The 13,193-nt window shown below is 32.3% G+C and overlaps 1 pseudogene; it reads right to left on the bottom strand.

Annotated features, from left to right (window-relative positions):
- Positions 1–10,407: 10,407 nt before the first annotated feature.
- On the bottom strand, positions 10,408–12,583 carry LOC142639340 (receptor like protein 27-like; annotated as a pseudogene).
- Between the last annotated feature and the right edge of the window lie 610 nt (positions 12,584–13,193).

Here is a 13,193-nt window from a genome sequence, read left to right as displayed (position 1 = left end):
ATCAATCTTGATCTTGATAACCCTAAGTGTATGTGAAGGCAAATACCTCCAGATCTCACAAGAGATTCACACACACAGCATAAAGAGCAACCAGAAAACGTGGTTAGGGGTTTTCCCTTTTATACTTAAGACAAAACATAAAACGCTACACGTCAAACGGGCTTGGGCTGAGTTAGAAAATTCTGCAAAAAAATCTGCACGAGGTTCGATTGATTGAGTCTAATTTTCGATCGATTGAGCTAAGCAGATTTACACAGTAAATCTTGCAATAAACTCGATTCCAACTTTACACTTAAACATACTTTGAGCAAGTCTAAAATAAGACTAAACGTTTTGATTATGGTTTGCCAATATTACAAATTGAAGTTCTAATACATTTAAACCTAAAGTCTTAAAACCCAACATAGCTGAAATTGAAATTTTTTTTGTTAAAAGTACTGTAGATAAAAGTAAAAACTAGCTGAAATAGTACAGTGAAACTTATAAATAGTACAAAAAAAGTGTTATGAGACCCATGAATAGTAGCAAAAATAAACTAAATAATAAAATAAGCTAACTTCAAACTCTAGTTCCAAACGCAATTTTAGTGTTGATTTCAATAAACCTTACTAATAGTGGCGAAATCAAGAATTTTTTTAGTAGCTAAACTAAATATACCCATTTTATTTTTTTCTTTTATTTTTTCGAGGAAAAGAAGAAAAGAGATATAACCATATTCTTAAAAAAAAAAAAAATAAACATTCTTATACAAGTTAACTTTAACTCTTCAAAGGCCCATAGATGGGCTTTTTGGGCCCAAAAGGCACGATTGCAATTTTTGCGTTTGGTCACTTTTTCGTATTGGACAACCAAGCAATACAAAAACACAGCAAAAAACATTCTATCGTGTCCTTTAATTAACCGTACATTTTTTTTCAATAAACCCAATTTTGCCCTTCTTCCCTAAACACTAAATCCAACACTCTCTCACCTTTCTTTGTTCCATCACCAGCACTCTCTCTCTCTCTCTCTCTCTCTCTATCTCGGCACTCAAAAGACCTTCCAACTCATTCACATTTCACACCATTTTTTTTCATTTCATTTTCTTTTCTTTTTGAGCGAATCTGGGATTGCAATTTTTTTTTTCTTGAGTAGATCTGGATTTATGGGTTGTGTTTGAGTAGCAAAGTCCTTGAAAGAGTGGTGTTGTTGTGTTTGATGTATTGTGATTGGTCTAGATGTTTGATCAGAAAATACGTTTAATTCAGGAAGAACGAAGAGATAAAATTAATAATATATTTTGTACTTTTTGGAAATTTACACTTCAAACAGAAATTTTAACAAATTGCCAAACACCCAACTTAAAAAAAAGAAAAAAAGAAAAAAAAAAAAGACTTCTTTTTTAAAAATCTCAATTTAATACCACACATTTTGAAATTGTCATTTTCTATACTACTATTTAAGGGGCTTTCCCTATTTATTAGATTCTACATTTTGGATACTTAAAGTACCCTCATCATATCTACTTACAAGTTTTCAACTAACGAGGATAAATATGTAAATTAAAACTCCTACACTTTAAAACCCACAAACTCACGTACATTTTACAATTTCTATCTCACTTTCTATCTCTCATTCTTCTTCAGATTGAAGATATTTAGTTTAGCTCTACATCCTCTTTTCTTTTTCTTTGATTAAAGACATTTATTGTCAGAGGCTCCAATAAATTTTCAGGTTCTATCTTTTGCAAGTTCCTCTTTGTTTTCTTTTCTTTAGTTTATGAATGACTTTCTTTGAGTTCTATTTTTTTTTTATATGTATCATGTTAGCTTTTTTTTTTTTCCTTTTTTTTTAAATGTAATTTTGAAAATTTGATTAATGATCAAAATATAAATGATCAATTACTTATGGACAAGGGTCTAGTCTAAGGGGGGAGGAATGAGATGTACATGTATTTGGAATTGTGGGTCCATTAGACTAATTGTTGGAGTTTTAGTTTTCATGGAGCAATATTTTGATCAGGTTGAAGACATTTTTGTTGAACCAAAAGTTGTACCACCTCGACTTTTCTCATCCAAGAAGTTATCTAGCGTGTGAGAAGCAACCCGAAAAGATCAAACAATAAATATTAGATTAAGCCCTTGAGGACAAAGGCTGATTTCAGTGGTGAAGGAATGTTACGTATGTTAATTTGTTAGGAAATAATATTAATGTTTATTTATTAGTTGTTTCATGTTTATCGAGAATTATCATGTTTATAGGTATTTGTTAAGATAGGGATTTGTGCGAGTAGGAAGTTGTTAGTATTTGATTTGTATTTGGATTGTGTTATTAGTGTTAGTGGTGTCTTAGTTTTAGGAGTACGGCCATCGTGGCCATAAGTTTAGGAGGAGATGTGCTCCATTGCTTTAGGTCTTTAACGTTACTTTACTTTACCTCAAGTTATCTATCAATATCTTATCTATATTATTATTTAATGGGCTTCCTCTATTTGGATTCTTCATTTTTTAGTTCAAAAATGCTCCTACAGTCCTATGTTTAAGTAGAGACAAAATTAAAGGACAATCTTGTAAAAATACATATCTAACTTGCACTAAAATATTGCCTACAAAATAGGAACACTCTTCCACTAACCCACTTCTTCAAAGTAACTATACATTTATTGTTTTTTTTTTTAAATAGAAAAATAAGTTAAACAACCTGTCCTATATTTAAGTAGACTAAAGGACAATCTGGTAAAAATGTAACTTTAACTCCCACTAAAACATTATCTAAAAAATAGATCAACTCTCCCATTAATTTTCAAATTGATTTATTCACTTATAAATTAAAATTTTAAAATAAAAATTATATATATAAAATAATTAAATACAGTTTTTTTTTAAAAAAAAATAGGACCACTAAAAAAAAAAAGCCTCATCGCATACGTGAAGCACGTGTGATGGGGCTAGTTTCAGATAACACAATATAAAAGAGTTGAATCAAACTCACCTTAAAAACTATTTATAACTGATCTTGAAATAATTTTTCAATATATATATATATATATATATATATATTATATACACACACGTCACTAAACAAGTAAACAACCACTCAAAAACTCATTCCAATATCATTCGTTATAACTTAAGATCACGATTCAAATAAAGCAATATTCCTTAAATTCATATCTTTGAGCTATTATAGGTGTGCAACATTTGAAATTTCAATATTCTAAATAGATAATTGTGTAGTAGTCTCCAAATCTTAAATATTTTTTCTCTTAAAATATGCATCAATTATCGATTGTTTTCTCATTAAATTACCCACATATTAAAACCTGAATATTGAATTTTATATAGTAATTATATAGCCAATCTGGGTTACCAAAAAAATATATATATAGCCAATCTTTTCACTTAAAAAAAACTGTAAAATATTGTTTATGTTAAAAAAAATAATAAAAGCAAACAACTTTGTAAATTTGTTTTTATCTTAATGCTTCAATAGTCTATAATTACACATACTAAAAACAATATTTATTTTCTAAATTTGATTTCTAGTTTAGTAACCTATACTGAAAAGTTAAATATAATATAAAATAATAGAAAAACGTGCTAGAGCTACAAGCCACTAATCTGTTGTTGTGAATGAAGTAGCGTCATTTACAAGCCAAATAAAGTAATGAACACTTCTTTTAGAGAGATCCTTTATCCAAATAGAGAGAGATATCAGGGGCACAGATAAAACAGAATATATATATATATAGGGAGAGAGAGAGAGAGAGAGATACACCACTGGTTCAAAGGTAGTCGGTCACCGGTTGTTGATTCACTCGAATGGAGGTTGGAGTGGAGAAGACAACAAGAAACAAAGCCAATTGTTGAGTTGTTGCAGTGTTAAGACTGCAACAGCGGCAACCAATGTACATTAGAGATTTTTATGTTTGCTATTTGGAAGAGCTGATGGGCCAAGGAATAGACCAGGTTTTTTGTGGGATTCTCTTAACAAATTTTAAGATATGTGGGAAACAGTCTAAAGTCTAAGCCCATAACATTTTTTTTTATTATTATCAAATTCTAGGGGGGACTAATAAGTTAATTTATAGATAATTAAGATAAAATTTTTCAAGTTTTTAAGGTAGTAAATGAAATTTTCAAAAAGCTTGTGGTGTCGTTGCCCCCCTGGCCTACCTCGACGCGGCTTCGTGATGGCTTGCTAAAAGCCTTATACCTCATCTGACATTAGTTGAGCTCTTGCCGATGGATCCTTCCCACATTTGGGTCATCTTGCTTATGGTAGTTGGTCTGTTGGGTATTTGGGTGATACGATTGAGTTAACCAGAGCTTCCTATTTTCAAGAGCTAAAAACAATTTTTGTTATCGGGTTTCCACAAATCTGGGTTGTGAGTTACATGTTGATGATGCTATTAGTGGGTTTTAAGGTTAATTTGGAAGTTTTTAACTCAGGATTTCTGTTGATTAGATGCTATGGCTTTGTTTGGTTGCTCAGAAGAGATGAATTTGGGTGGCTATATTTTCGAATTTGAGTAGTAAGTTGAATATATATAAAAATTCATATTGATGTAAATTTAGGGAAATCTAAATGTTCTTCCTAATTTGAGAGAAAAATAATCTAATTTTTTATCGATATTTTTTATTATTTTTTCTAAATTTTAAAATTTCAAAAATACAAAAATTACATCATTTTGGGATTATCAGCAACCTATAATGGAAGTTGATAGAATAATTAAATTAAAGAAAATTAAAAATTAGAGAACTGAATTGAATGAAATTCAAATTATAGGACTAAATTAATTTTTATGCAAAATTAGAAAATGCAATTTATAATGTAATCTCTCTTTTTCTAGACAATTTTTCTGTAAAAATATTTGAGAATTGGTTGTCCAGCATCAATTTTGAATCTTTAATATAGAGCAAAAATTCAAATCTTTGCAACAACCAAAACACTAGATCACCCTTGATCAAGAACTCCACTAAAAATTTTAAACTCTGATATGAGCCAGAATTCACTGACACCCCTTACACAGCCTAAAACCACCAAATCATATGATAGCCACCCCACTCAATTGAGTGACCTCAATAATAACCCAAATATGAAAAATTCCCCAAATATACATTACAACTAATATATTAAATAAAACAACTAATAAATTTAATATAGAAAACTATATATACATATATATATATATATATATATATATATATATTATCAAATCAAAATTCTCACCAGTACTGCAAGTCTACAACCTTTATGACCACGTGGACGATTGAAATTTGATGTATTTCAAGCCTTTCAAGGTCATGAAATTTGAATGTGGAGGATTTTTCAATTTGAAAAAGCCCACTCAACCCATTAAGCAAGAAGATTCATCTGGCCCACTCAAGCTTCAAACACCCATACCGATTTTAACTCGACCCATAAATCATGTCTCAGCTATACCATACAGTATACACATAAGAAACAAGTAGGCAGTAAGAAAAAAATGGAATAATAGGTCGGAAGGCCACACAAGAGACAATAACATTGGTAACGATCTTGTTGATGAAGAAACATCAAGAACAACCAAAAACTTATTGCCGAAAGTGAAAGTACAACTGTACAAGTGCCAACAAATGTTACTACAATAATAGAGCTATTTAAGAATAATGACAAATTGCAACTTACGCACATGTGGTTTGGCTAAAATTTAAGTTGCCTATTTGTGGTTTGAAATTTGACATTTTACCCGGCTATGGTCTACTCCATTAGGGGTTTGCAACCTACCTTTGGACTTTCTTTGTTAAAAACACTAAAAACATAACAAAACCAAAGAAAACAAAATCAAAGAGTGGCTTTGAAAAAATTTAGAAACTTGCTCAAGAACTTCAATAGAACACAAAAATTATCCAATCGCAGCTGTTGCTAGCACTCTCTACAACAATTATACACATCCAAAACCTACTAAAATTGTATACAAATTAGAACAACACCACAATTGAACAAATCAAACATAAAAAATAATCACTAACAGAGGTAATGGATGGAAAATTGGAGGAAATTAGTGAGGAACAATGAAAAGTGAAACCCCAACCCCACTTCTTTATTCCTTCCTCCGGCCCTCCATATTTTCTCTCAACAAAACAACAAACACATTGAAAAAATACCATTACTATTTATCTGTTCTGTGAACAAACCCACTTAAAAAATCCATACTTCTTACATCATCTAGTGATCTACTTAAATGAAAAAAGAAAAAGAAAAAAAAGAAATGAAATAAGTGAGTTTTAGAAATATACCCAGCAAATGTGTGTGTTTTATACCCATCAAAATTAGAGCACTCAAATAGAACTCAAGAAATTCCAGGTGGTCCCTGTTATAGATTGTGCTCCAAATCTCAACTAACACTATTGAGGATGAGATGGTGAAGATGGTACCACCTCAACACAACCCACATCGCACCCCTTCAACAGTACAAACCTAACCATCATTTCGTTTCCCCTTCAAATGCCAGACTAGAGAGAGAGAGAAAGCAAAGATAGAGAAGGAAAAAGCTTGAGGCGAAAGGCGGAGCAAGGAGGCCCACCATGGGTTTGGTTCGGCATGAGAGAGAGAACTCGGGGTTTAATAGATCAGGTGAAGCCATTGTTGTTGGTGGCAGTGGCAATGAGCAATAGAGAACAATCCTTTAAGGCTTTCAGCCATGTATGATGCAAATGGGTTAGGTCCCAAGTTAGGTTCCTAAAATGGCACAAAGAGAAGCACCTAGGGGAAGACTTGTTGCCATAGATGACGTGTATGAACGCGATGAGGTTGCACGCGATGCACAATTAGAGGCGTTCTTTCAAAGAACAGAGGAGTGGTTTGATGCGCTTTCAAAGCAGCACATCGCCTTAGCCGTTGGAAATTGACCTCAAAACTACCATATGAATCCATGTTATATGGAGGAGGAGGAGGATCTTGGTATTGAGGAGGACTGCGATATGAAAGAGAACAATGAATACATTGAAAGAGTTTGTGCAATAAATTGGGATTCTTCACCAATTTTCGATGACTATCTTGAAGATTTTAGTCAAGGAGACAAGATTGAGCTTGATAAAAATAAAGTCATATACATACAAGGTGAGCCCATAACTCACACCATTGATGAGACTTTCGACATTCAAAAACAAAAGGTTATTGATTTTACTGATTATAATCATACGTTGGTATAATTGGTTTGTTCAGTAGTAGATGGGTTCTCAATTGATGAACGAAGTTTCAATCTACTAAAGCTTGACCTTGAACACATTAAACACTATGATTTCATTGGAGTTAATGAGCTTCTCCCATTTTTTTTTTTATAATACAGTTAACATTAATTTGGAAAGATTAATGGAAAATGTTATTGATCTCTTCTAGGAGGATTTTATTGAACAAAAATTGATAGAGATTAATAAGAGGCGTGAACGAGTGATTTTAAGTAATCATTGTGGAGGAGGTATGAAGTTTATGGATGTGTGCATGGATTATTTTTTAGTACTTTTTTCATATATCCCAAAGTGGCAAAAGAGTTCAAGAATAAAGATTCGTACATAAAGATTTATTAAGAGTGATAAAAGATTGATAAGTAGCATATTGATTTGTCTTGTCTTGGGCAGAAGGATAGGATGGAGAGGATTATTCGAGGTTCCAATTGACCATGGAAGATTGCCACAAAACTCGAGGACGAGTTGTCCCCAACCTCGAGAGAATGATGCAAATTGGTTAAGAGAGAATAAAATATTTTAATATTTTATGTTGTTTTCTCTTTCTAGTGGAATTAGGATTTATTTGCTTATACAAATTTAATGAAAATCCTTTTCCTAGTTGAATTAGGATTTTAATTGTTTTTCTTTTCCTAGTTAAATTGTTTTTCCTTTTTCAAGTAAAAGTAAGTTTATTATTTCTTTTCCTAAAAGGAGTAGGAGAAATTCTATTCCTATAAATACTCTTTATAGAAAAGTTGATTATTGTTATATGTTGATTAATAAAAGCTTGTTAGAGAGATTTTTTCTATTATTTGGCCTACTAGCCTAGTGTTCTTGTGGAACTTAGGTTTCATTGAAGAGTTGTAGTAATTGTGTGTTACAAATTCTGCTTCTACACGCTCACGCGGCATCGTTGTCCTATTTGGCTATGAGAGAGAGGGAGATGGCCAAAATGGCCACATACCACTATTTGACAAAATATGTAATGTTTAACCATCGTTTGAGAAATATTTTGCAATCTACCACTCTGTGGAACTCAATTTTCACAAACTCAAGTTTGGCATGTTACTCGAGTTTTTGAGTTTTATAAAAAATGGCACTTGGAACTCGAGTTTCATAAACTCGAGTACCTTATACATAAAGTTCAACAGACTTAAAATTTCCTGTTTATTAGCATGCAAACCAATATTGACTGACTTTGTGATATCATCCTTTTGCACCATGTCCAACACCATTGCCAGCTTTATTTGAATAATTTCCCTTTCTAATACCTTAGATAAAAGAGTGCAAACCAACATTGACTGATTTTGTGATGTCATCCCTCTGCCCCATATCTAGCACTACTGCTAGCTTTATTTGAATAATTTCCCTTTCCAATACCTTAGATAAAAGAGTTAGAAAGGCATGCAAAGTACACTGGTGTAACATGTGGTATGAGATTTTTGTTTGTTTTTTTTTTTTTTTTTTTTGAAGGTAAATAATCTGTGGCCATATGAGTGCTGTGGGGAATGGTGTTTTTCTTACATGGTAGGTACTCGAGTTTTTGAAACTCGAATTCCATTTTAAACTCGAGTTTCACAAAATCGAATTCTAAAAAAGTGGTAGATTGCTAAATATTTTTCAAACAATGGTAAAACACTACATATTTTTCCAAATAATGGTATTTGGCCGTTTTGGCTGAGAGAGATGGTTAACTTGTGAGAGAGAGAGATAAATATCCTGTTGGTACAAATTGATATGAGAGAGAGAGAGAGAGAGAGTAAAACATCATCTAAATTGCCAATTTCTGTGTTAAATTGAAGTTCCTAAATCAAGTTTTTATGATTTTCAAATTCAACTCTTTGATCTTGTTTCCTTTGGTTTTTTATTTTTATTTTTATTTTTATGTTTCTAATGGGTCAGGTGGGTAAAATGTCAAATTTCAAATCACAGTAGACAATTTAAATTTTGTTCAAGCCACATATTGGTATGTTGTAATTTGCCCCAAGAAGAATATACCACAATGTCTAAACAATGAGTTGGAATACTTGAACCATGTATAGTAGACTTCATGTTGGGAATTTACACAAATTCTTAGATTTGTGAGAAATGAAAAATAGATAAAAATAACACACACATAAGGAAATTAGATGAGACAAGAAATTACGTAATTTAGCAATTTTCTCAAACACATAATTTTTTTTTTTACTCCAACCTAAAATTAGGCTGTTTAATTTTATTGTGAAACTGTTATACCCATATATATCACTACTTAATTAGTAAGAATAAAACTATAGGCATAACAATTTCATAATAAAGTATATGTGGTAAGTTGTTAAAGATAGGAAAAAAAGTGATGTCAATAATGAACCTAATTAATTGTGAAAATATTGTAAAATTATTGTGAAACTATTGTGCCCATAGTATACTACTGTTTTTGCAATGATATTTTATCCAAGGAAGTCAATATCGTACTGGTATCAATCTTACTGGTAGTATATATTGTACTGACTATTAAACGGGTAATAGTACTCCTTGAAAATGAACTAAATAAAAGATTGGACTACATCGGCTGAGATTTTTTGGGTGTTTTGGCCGCTATAGATGTTTCAAGTTGTACAATTGAATTTTCTCAAAAAAAAAAAAAAAAAAGTCGTACAATTGAAAAATAAAAGTTATTTAACCCAATATATTGGGTTAATGTATTTATAAACCAATTTTTATTTTTATTTTTTGGTGATAGCTTTTTTTAGTTACTAGATTAGGTACACACATTTGGGGAATAATGTGAATAGTCAAATTTCTAAACATTCTGATTAACCAAAAAATAAGAAAAAAATTCACTTAATCATAGTCAACTATCAACATTGTTCACTGGAAGTGTAAATGTCCATTTCATGGTTTTATTTAATTGATTAGACATGTCATTTAAAATGCGACACTTGATACATTTTTAGATTTGTAATTTAGAGTTGTTTTATGGACGCAATAAATTATTACAACATTTTCACAATAGCTAAAGCATCAAATCTTTATATCCATAAGTTAAATAAAATAATAAAATATATATTTAAGCAGGAGCTCCCTGCAAAGTTCTACACACGGAATGCCCTCAAATATACATAGATTTGAGGCTTATTTTACAAAGAAGCAAATAGCAGTAGCACAATAATACATAAAATAAAATAAAAAAAGATTTACTCCCGCACAGCCTCCGTTCCTAATGGTCTTCCGCACGTTAAGGCTCACAATTTTCTTTGACTTCATAATCCACAACTCCCTGTCCAATAGCTTGCTGGTAAGTAGTGACACAGAAAATTTAAAGAATGTACAACACAAATTGCATAAATTAATGTTGCATCTTCTGAGACTAGTTTAATAAAACGTTAGCATAATATTATTTTAAAGTATTTTTTGTCACACTCACCTTGGAGCACCCTTTAAATGCTGTAATTTCTGCTTCCTCTAGATCTTTGGTTGAATGGTTGCTAGGCATTTTCAACTTTCTTGGCCGGTTCTCTTCAATTAACCCTAGCAGGCATTGAGGTTTTCCAATTTTAAACATGAAATACCCCATAGCTATTCCAAAAACCAATCCATATCCATACCCTAATAACACAGCCTTCCAACCAAATCCACTCATAAACATTGGATTGTTGTCCTCTTGGAATATTGGTGGTGGTGGCCGCTCATCGATGCCACAATTCTTTGACAATGGAAATCCCCACAATCCCAAATTTCCACCATATGAGTTGTTTTGAAATGTTCCAAATTGTTTTCCTTGTGGTATGGGTCCCATAAGTTGGTTTTGCGGAAGATTTAACACTGCCTAAAATGTTAAACTTGTCAGCTGCATTGGAATCTCCCCATTAAGCCTATTTGAAGAGAGGTCTAAGGATTCAAGTACAGACAAATGGCCCAAAGATGATGGTATATGGCCAGTTAATCTGTTATGGGAAAGGTTAAGACCTCGAAGAAAGTTAAGCATTCCAATCTCTTCAGGAATCTTTCCATGGAACTTGTTACTTGATAGATCTATGGTAGTGAAGATGGTTAAAATTCTCTCTAGCACAAAGCTTTGCCCCTTCATTGCTACAATAACCGAGTCTTGGTAATAGCTTTGTTCCATGTATTTCACTTCGCCTTCACTTTCTTTGGTTGTTTTTATAGCCTTCAGTCCCTCGAAGAAATTCGTAGGTAAACTTCCAGAAAACTCATTATGAGAAAGGTCAATGATTCGCAACAAAGAGAAACATGACTTGGTCTTGAAATTGTCTAGTTGACCATTAAATTTGTTGGACCTCAAGATAAGAACTTGTAACACTGGAAGATCTTCCAACCAATAGGGGAAGGAATCATTTATCTTGTTATTTCCTATGTCGAGAACTTCCAAATATTTACAGTTGACCAAAGATTTTGGTAATAGCCCTTCTAACTGATTACCATTGAAGACAAGAGTCCTCAACGTATTACCCTCTGCAAATGTTTCAGGCATGGTGCCATAGAAGTTATTCCTCCTCAAATCCATGACTACAAGAGAATTACTGAAGTTTCCCAAACATGAAGGAATTGTACCACTCAAACTGTTGTAAGAGATGTCTAAGATTTCAATGGAAGTTACATTGCAAATCGAAGATGGGATCTCCCCACTTAGTCTATTGTTGGAGATCAAAAAGTTGCGCATAGAAGATGGTGGAACAGGAAGCACGCCATGCAGTAGATTGGCACGGAAGTTCAAATATAGAAGTGTTTTGAGCTTTTTGAACGTATTAAAGTCCACAGCGCCATTCAAGTCATTTGATGAAATATCAAGAAATGAAAGGTTGACAAGATTAGAGATAGACTTTGGAATAGAGCCATAAAGCCTGTTATTATCTAATGAGAGAAACTCCAGTGAATCGCTAAATTGAAATTCAGCAAATTGACCAGTGAGTTGGTTGTAAGACAAGTGAATTGCGGTGAGTTTTGTGAGGTTGCAAAACAATTGGGAATCCTACCTCCAATGTTGTTATATCTTAGGCCAAGAAAAGTGAGGTTCTTTAGGTTTGAAAGTGATGATGGGATTTGGCCCGTAAAGTTGTTAGTTCCAAAGAAAATCTCAGTAACTCTCGTGAGATTCCCAAGCCATATTGGTAATGCTCCTGTAAAATTGCAATTTTATGAGTTCAAAATATTTCTAATTGTGGACTACACGTTAATAACCAAAAATGCTTATGGATCTTACCTTGAATATTATTGGATCGTAGGTCGAAGTAGGAGAGTACAAAGAGGTTTGAAATTGATGATGGCATCTCACCACTGAAATTGTTAATTGATAAATCCAAATCGATGAGTTGTGTAAGGTTGCCAAGCCATGCAGGAATGGACCCATTAAACTTGCATTCACTCATAAACAAATGTTGTATGACTTTCATTTTGCCAATTGATTTTGGTAATTCTCCTGAGTAAATTGTGCGAGAGACATCCAAAAACCTTAGTGGTGTGCTCCAAATAACCATTGGAAAAAACCATTTGAGTTCAGGATTATCTGTTAGAATAAGCTCACGCAGATTTGGTAGGCGGAAGCTTCCCCATAATAAACAATTGTTAGGATGAAGTGGGTGCGAACATGAAAATAAAATCAAACATGAAGAGTCAAAACAAAAACTTTGAAACATAAAGGGCTAAAATGATAACAACTTCAAACTTTAAGGGTCAAAAGTACGCTTTAGTCTTTATTTTCAATGGATAGAAGGTTTCATGAATTTGGAAGAATGTTTTCTAAGTGATAAGCTCCATGGATATCATAAAAACAAATTTAAAGAGTAAAAATTACATTGGCTTTGAAAAAATGTTTTATCAAGGAAAATTCTCACGGTTTTTTTGAAAGCCATTTCCAAGGGGAAAAATCCCACGTTTTTTAAATTCATTTTTGAAAGAAAAATTCCATTGAGAAAAGCCATTTTTCTAAAGAAAAGCCATTTTTCGAAGGAAAAATCTGTGGTAGTTAAAGTGTTTTTCAATGAAAATTCCATGGGTTTTTGA

Source organism: Castanea sativa, chromosome 6, assembly GCF_040712315.1.
Source record: "Castanea sativa cultivar Marrone di Chiusa Pesio chromosome 6, ASM4071231v1".
Classification (NCBI taxonomy): Eukaryota; Viridiplantae; Streptophyta; class Magnoliopsida; order Fagales; family Fagaceae; genus Castanea; species Castanea sativa.
Note: the sequence above shows the minus strand (reverse complement) of the source record. Positions and strands in the feature narration are given on the sequence as shown.